This window comes from Mus caroli, chromosome 18 (assembly GCF_900094665.2).
Source record: "Mus caroli chromosome 18, CAROLI_EIJ_v1.1, whole genome shotgun sequence".
NCBI classification, from domain to species: Eukaryota; Metazoa; Chordata; class Mammalia; order Rodentia; family Muridae; genus Mus; species Mus caroli.
In genome coordinates, this window is record NC_034587.1 from 26,979,680 (window position 1) to 26,987,232 (window position 7,553).

Consider the following 7,553-nt stretch of genomic DNA (forward strand, 5'->3'; position numbering starts at 1 on the left):
TGTGTCTGTCTGTCTGTCTCTGTCCCTCTCTCTTTGTTTCTCCCTGTGTCTCTGTCTGTCTCTCTGTGTCTTTATGTCTTGTCTCTTTCTGTTTCCCTCTGTCTCTCTCTGTCTCTGTCTCTTTCTCTGTCTCTCTGTCTCTGTCTCTCCCTCTCTCTCTCTCTCTCTCTCTCTCTCTCTGTGTGTGTATGTGTGTGTGTGTGTGTGCTTGCACGCACGTGCACGCATGTGTCTCACTCCTTCCTTTCCTTCCATGTAAGTTTTAGCTACCCAGTATTTTGAGATTGAAGAATTGAATATTAGTGGCTCGTTTGGATTTACAGTAATCATTTGGGCAGATTGTCAATATCAATTTCCAGCCTACATGACTCTTCATACCACTCAAGGAATTATGTCAAGACTGTCTGTAGATAGAAAATTGGGTAAAAGAAGCCATGATTTTTTTTTAAGTCAAAAGTTGTAGAGGAAGTAGGAGAAGTGAAATACCAATTTACCAATTTTTTTAGTCCCAGCTTATGGATCCAGATCTTTGTATTTTGTAGATGTCACATACACAAGCCCTCAGGATACATAAAAGAAGTATAGTGCTATGAGTTAGCTTACAGGCAATTCTACCTGGCTCCTCCCAGGGACCTAGCAACAACTTACATCATTACCTGCCAACTCCAGGTAGGTGCTGGTATCTTATAAAAGGACTCTCACCCCACTTCTATTTTTCTCTGTCTCTCTGCTCCTATATTCCAGGCCAGTATCTCTTTCCCCTTTTCTGTCCTTCTTTCTATTCTTCTCTGTCCCAACTTTTTTGCCCTCATGGGTCTGCTCCAGTCTGTCTACCTCTGCCTCATTCTTCAGACTCTCATTCCCTCCCCTTCCCCTAAATGAACCTTCTTTATATTGTGTCTGTCACATGGTGTGATTTCTCAGGGGACACACTCCCTGCCACTTTATAGTTTACAATACCATGTGGACTCTCACACAGCTTTCAAAGTGAGGCCTGGGTAGTCTTGCCAGGTAAGCAGTTTCAGGATTTCTCAGACTGCCCCTCAAAGGGCACTGTATGAAACTTCTGAAGAGACAGTGGAAAATCCAGAATTCTAATGATGATCTGACTGTGAACCAGATGGGAAGAAAACCAGAGGCTCTTACAAAAGCTTAGACAGGTAAGCATAGGGACTAGTTTAGCAACTTGAAACTTAGTTTGAATTAGGCACATGATTCTTTTCTAATGGTACTTGGCAGCCTTTATCTGTAGGCACTATGTATATATACCCCTTTCAGAACAATGCACCTAGTATGGTGGGTAATGTTATGTTTTCACTCTAAATTTTCATGCTTAAGAGATCTATAAAACAATGTCTTTAATTTGTAATCCCCACTCACCCATAGATAGGTAACTTTCTGGAATGCTGTGAGCTATTGTTCCTATAAGATAACAAGCCATGTGGTTTTGCATCTGTAACCAAGTTTGGTTGCCACAAATGTACTAGACGTTCTTGATCACAGATAGATGGGGGGGGGGGGGGACAGGAACTACATTAGGATGTATGCTCGTCCCCAAATGGCCTAAGGTAGAAAGTCAATATCTTTGTAGATTCTGACTTGTAAGTCCCTGACTAATGTAATTCCTGGCCAGACTCTGGGAATCCTGGGTATGAACTTGGCCACTGTCAATCATCCTGACCAATATTTAATAAAGCTTTCTTCAAATTTGGCTTAAAAATTGTGAAAGAGGTCTCATTCTCACCTAGTGAGACTGACTCCCTGCAAATCTCAGATTCCCACTTGTATCAGGCAACACCTACATCTGGCTCTAAAGAATGGGATAGACTTCCTTTCCCCCAACAATCATCAAACTAAGACATCAAATGTATTTTCAACATATCAGGTTACAAAGAATACAAAGGTCCATCCTACCTGAATCTGTTTTAGATGTGTGTACAGTAAAGTAAATGTGTGTCCCTTAGTGAACTCTAAGGGAAATCTCCTACTTTCCACATAGTTAAAATTAAATGCATATGGGAAGGGACATGTTCATTAGGAAAAAAATGGATAATGACCTAAACTATTAATAAAAATAGAGAATGACCCAAATTACAGCCCTTAGGATCCAAGCACCGCTTTCCCTTTAATCCTATAAAATGATTTTGGCAAAATTGTTCTCTTTAAAAGCAATGTTTATGGTAAACTCTATCCATTATCATGGTCTCACCTACATTTATATATAACACACTTATTTTAGAAACATATATTTGCTTTTTAATCATTGCTTCATGTTTATTCTGTTTAATTTGTTAAGTCCCCTCAAAAAGGGCCTTTTACTTCAAATACATGCAGGCCAGTGTATTCTATTTTCCCATTAAAAGTTCCAAAGTTTAGTTCATGAAATGGACTGTTAAAATCCTGTTAACAGACTTTGTCCCATCCAACAGGGGAAACGTATATAAATTTATTGCGTAGCTGTGGGTCTCACAATGTTATATTAAAGACAAGTAAGTGCCTTACTTACTTTTCTAATGCTATGAAGCAACACCATAACCGAGGTAACTTTTACAAGAAGTGAGTTTATTCCAGGCTTGCTTTCAGTTTCAAAAGGACAGAATCCATGATGCTACAACAGTAACAGAGATCTTACATCTGATCCACAAGCTCTCCTATACACCCTCCCCACGCACATAACTCTCCCACCCCAAACACATAGATACACATACATACACACACATTTGTTGCAATAAATATCTAATCCCAGTAATCTCATGCAATGAAAACACAACTCAATTAATTTGTGCATATATATGCACATATACATATATATGCACATATACATATATGTGTGAAATTTTATGGGTCTACACAAACACACACAGAAAAGTAAAACAGAATCAGTCTGGTGAGAATATGTATATGTACATGATGATGATGTATATGTATATATATTCACAAGAAAGATATTAGGGATATGAAAAAGATGTTGGGGTAAAAAAACCAAAAAACCATGAATGGACCATCATAAGAAGAGATGAAGGAAGAGATGAAGCTTGTACTCAACTCTGGCTATGGTGTAGATCTAACCTCTTCTCAGATCTGACCAGTCTTTCCTGATAGAAGAGATTCTTAAACAGGAGGCTCATCATATTTATTTTCTTTTGTAGAATCTCTCCTTAGGAAGCAAGAGAAGCTCCTTTACAAAACCACATGTATATTGGATATATTTTCAGTTTATTTAATTTTATCTGTGGTACTCAATCTCATGTAGCCTAGACTTCCCTTGAACACACTACGATAGAATGACATTGCACTTCTGATCATCTTTTAACCATCTCCTAGAGCAGAGCTGGGGTGAAAGCATGAGTCACTTGCCTGTTTGATGTCATACTGTAGAGGAGATACAGAGCCACTTACGTGCTAGGCACATACTCTACCAACTAAGCAATACCCCTAGCCCATAGGGTGAATATGCTCTTAATTTGACATAATGTGCTCTTTATGGTGTTGTCAATGATATTAAGTTGATTTGTTTAATGTAATGTCTAGGAACTCCATAAGGATCTTCAAGAGCATGGAAGCTTCCTCTGCAGAATATGCTAATCAGCCACTTTCCTCCTCAGAGCCTATGGAGGAAATCAGAGTGAGAAAGACTGTAAATTACATGCATACAGTATTAGTGCAGAAGTACAGAAATGGATTGTGGCAAAGATGCAAGCTGATCTGTTTATCTTTCCTGAACAACAGAATAATTGGAACAGAAGTAGTCAGGATAGGAACGTGTTACCTTGAAGAAAATGGACATTTTACCCTCTATCCCTCTTCCATCATCTTGAAGTAGATTTTAGCTATCAGTCTGAGAAACTGATAAGAGCAAAATATTTAAATATTTAAATGAAACAAGGAAATGCAAGAGTTTATTTTCCCTGCCTTTAACTTTTAGATAGATTATACCCCTACAAAGGACCACATTAGGAGAATAGAAGATACCTTTCCAGCTTTGCCTTTTTGCTTACAAATACTTGGAGCTCAATTATTTTTTGAGAATCTGTAGAAAGGAGACAAACTCTGAATATTGCCTAAGGTACCATTTTACAAGCAAAGTTTCCATTTATAAAATGATTCTCTATTTGTGAAAGATCTCTTCTGTGGCAAAGAATGATATAAATATTGTAAGTAGAGAAAATAATAGGCCTTTCAAATATTTATTATACCTTTCACACCACCATTTCCTCAACTGTTCAATCCCACAGCCTTCTTTTTATATTTGTGTATAAAATTGTTGATAGAAAATTCTTCCTCTAAAGGGAAAGTGAGTTTGCTTTCAGATACAGCATTAGTAACTTATGCAAGGGAACACAAATTCAGATAGTTCTGAATGATATGCTATACACAATGGAGCAGTTTGTACAAACTCACATAGTCACAAAAGAAAACCACAAATTAGTACAATTGCAAGGCTCACTGGAAGTGGGCACAAGAATTTAGAGTAAAGAAAGAAAATACTTTATTGATTTTGAATTCGGTACTTATACTTAGCTTCAGTCTTTTTTTGCACACAATTGTCTGTTAAGTTAATATATTCAAAAGATTACTAGTCACAATGATGTTAGGCTAAAGACAAAGATGTCAAGTTAGAAACCTACATTATTAAAAATAACTATTGAGGAGACTAAAGAAAGCCCAAAGTAATGTTGGCTCTAGACTTTCAAGAATCATCCCTATGACTCCAGTCAGGCCACAGACTCAACATAGGTGTGAATCCTTCAGACAACATCACTCAAAAGCTGGTAGATAAGCCCGACTTTAAAATAATCCCTTTGTCTAATTCAGTTTCATTTGCCTTTTCCTTACTGATCTATTTTTTCATGCAAGGTCCCCAGCCAAGACCTTACAAATATAAGAAAGAAGATTTTTTTTTTCTTGCATACAAACTTCAAATCATCCGTCACCAAAAACAATAGCAAAAAGTCGTAATCATCTATTATAAGAATAAATTTTCTAATCTAAAATACTAGAATATCAGACCGGATTTCTCATATAAATTTCATGAATATTTAACAGCAGCCTTTAGCTTTCATGTATTCACATATTTTTCCATAAGTAATTCAGACAGCTAGGTTCTGGGACACTGGAAAGAAAAAGACCTAATTAGCAATCGTCTAAATTGGAGTAAAAAAAAAAAAAAAATATATATATATATATATGTATATATATATATATAAAGGACAATCTAAATAATTCTGGGATTACACTGCCTTTGAGGAACAAATTGGAATAGACTTTTAAAAATATTAAAGTCAGTTATAAATTTGATGCTTTGCAATACTTCCCATGGTCGAGTTTAGAGACAGGCAGGAATGTGAAGGGAGTTCCTTGCAACACAAGCGCTTGTGTTATACAATATTCTCACTTCTTTTTATTTGGCATAATTTTCAAATCATTTAGTTTTTGAGATCATGTAATTTCATCATTTTCCTTCCATTTTCTTTCTCCAGACCCTCCTTTATAACAGTTGTTTCTCTCTTTCAAACTCACAGCCACTATATTTGTTAATTCTTCTTAAACACATATATGTAATCTTACATACATATATGCTCTTAAACTCATGAACACAACCTGCTTAATCTGTTCCATGTTACCAGTACATATGCCTTCAGGACTAATCATTTGTTATTGGATAACTTACTGGTGTGCTTCCCTGGAGAGGACTATTTTCCCCACCCTTAGCACTCTTTAGTTACTTGTAATTCTCTGGGAAAGGTTGAGGCCCCATGTACTTTCCCCATTCCACTTTAGTATGTTGATTATTGTTTTTCTATTCAGCTCATGCTCAGATGTCATGTTGATGAGACTTGATTTGTATAGCTTCATTCATTCTTAAGACATACAATCTCACATCAAGCACCCCTTTGACTTGTAAATTCTTTCTGCTCCCTTATCCAAAATGTTCCCTGAGCTTTAGACGCAAAGCTCAGTTGCATAGTTTTGTTTTGTTTTTTAACTTTGTGAACTTTTGACATTTTATCACATTTCTAGAGTATCCGATTTTCTCTCATAGACTCACAAAAGAAACAGTCAATAAAACCTCCTGGATAAATAAAGAACTGCCCATCATAGGTATTATCAGAGTTACAGAGCTATCGAAATAAAAGTAGCATAATATTGGCATTAAAATAGATTCACTGATCAAGGAAATGGAATTGAAGACCTACACATAACCCCTCACACCTACAGACACCCAATTTTTGACAAAGAAGCCAAAACTGCACACTAGAGAAATAACAGCATCTTCAACAGTGCTAGTCAGACTGAATGGCTGTATGTAAGTGACTAAAAATAGAGCCACATTTATCACCTTGAAAATCTCAACTCCAAGTTTAAAGCAAAAATTACTGTGTGAGTATTGTGACCTAAAGTTTTCCATCTATCCTCTTCTAGCGTTCAGACTCGGTTTTCTGCAGCACAAAGTAGTGGCCTAAAGATACGCTTGGATAGAAACAAGAGAACAGGAACTCAGGCTTTCCTCCTTGTCTTTCCTGGGGTTGGTTGGAATTTGAGCATATAACTGAATTTTCAGGTAATTTTGAGGTTTCCTTAAAGCTTCTCTGTCTCTATATTTGCCATCTGGTTAAAATAGCAATCAGTGTTAAAGAGCGCTAGCTGCTCTTCCAGAGAACCTGAGTTGGATTCCTAGAACCTTTAAATGGTGAATTATAGCCTATAACTCTCTTTTGCCCTCCACAGGCACCAGGCATGTACAAGATGCACAGACGTTCATGCAGAAAACAAAAAAAACCAAAAAAAACTATACTTAGAAAATAAGAACAAAATTAAAAGAATTCATAGAGTAAAATACCAATGTGCATCATTTTCACTATAAACTTACCATAATAAGAACTTTCTCTTTGTGCATGTAGCATCTTGCAGTGATGGCAGTGAGTTGTCACTACTATGTAACTTGTGAACAAAGGGGAGAGTTTAAAGACCTCTATTCAGTTGGTTATAGTCCAACTACGTTTTGAGTGGTGATAACTGAAGACTGAATTCCTTTTGCCCAGAGAGCTGGTATTGTGATTAAATGCAAATTCTCTGAGAAATATCTAGCCAAATAAATCATAGAAGCAAATCCACAGTTTGTACTCCATAATTATTTTTTCCAGCTTCCTGCACCCCACTATGTCTTCTAGAGGCTCATATGGCCTTATGTAGACAATTTCTCAAGGAGAGGAACATTATGGCTGAAATAGCATATTACAATTGAGAATATTGCAAATATTCAAGACTTCAATTGAATAGAAATCTACTTACTTATAAATTTGTACTCTCTATATCCCACCCCCACCTTTTATAGAAGATCTCATTGAATGTTAAAATGACAGGGTTTCAAATATTTGAAATAGTCAGAGGAACCTCTGAGGCAAGCTCCACACAATCGAGTTTGCATTTCATTTAAAGAGGGCCAGTAGTAATGGGCCATTGTGGAAGTGGTTATAATAGAATAAGTCCTAGAAGTCATGTATTCACAGCTTAGAAAGTTACTGTCAGGGTAACTAGTACAAATATTTAAT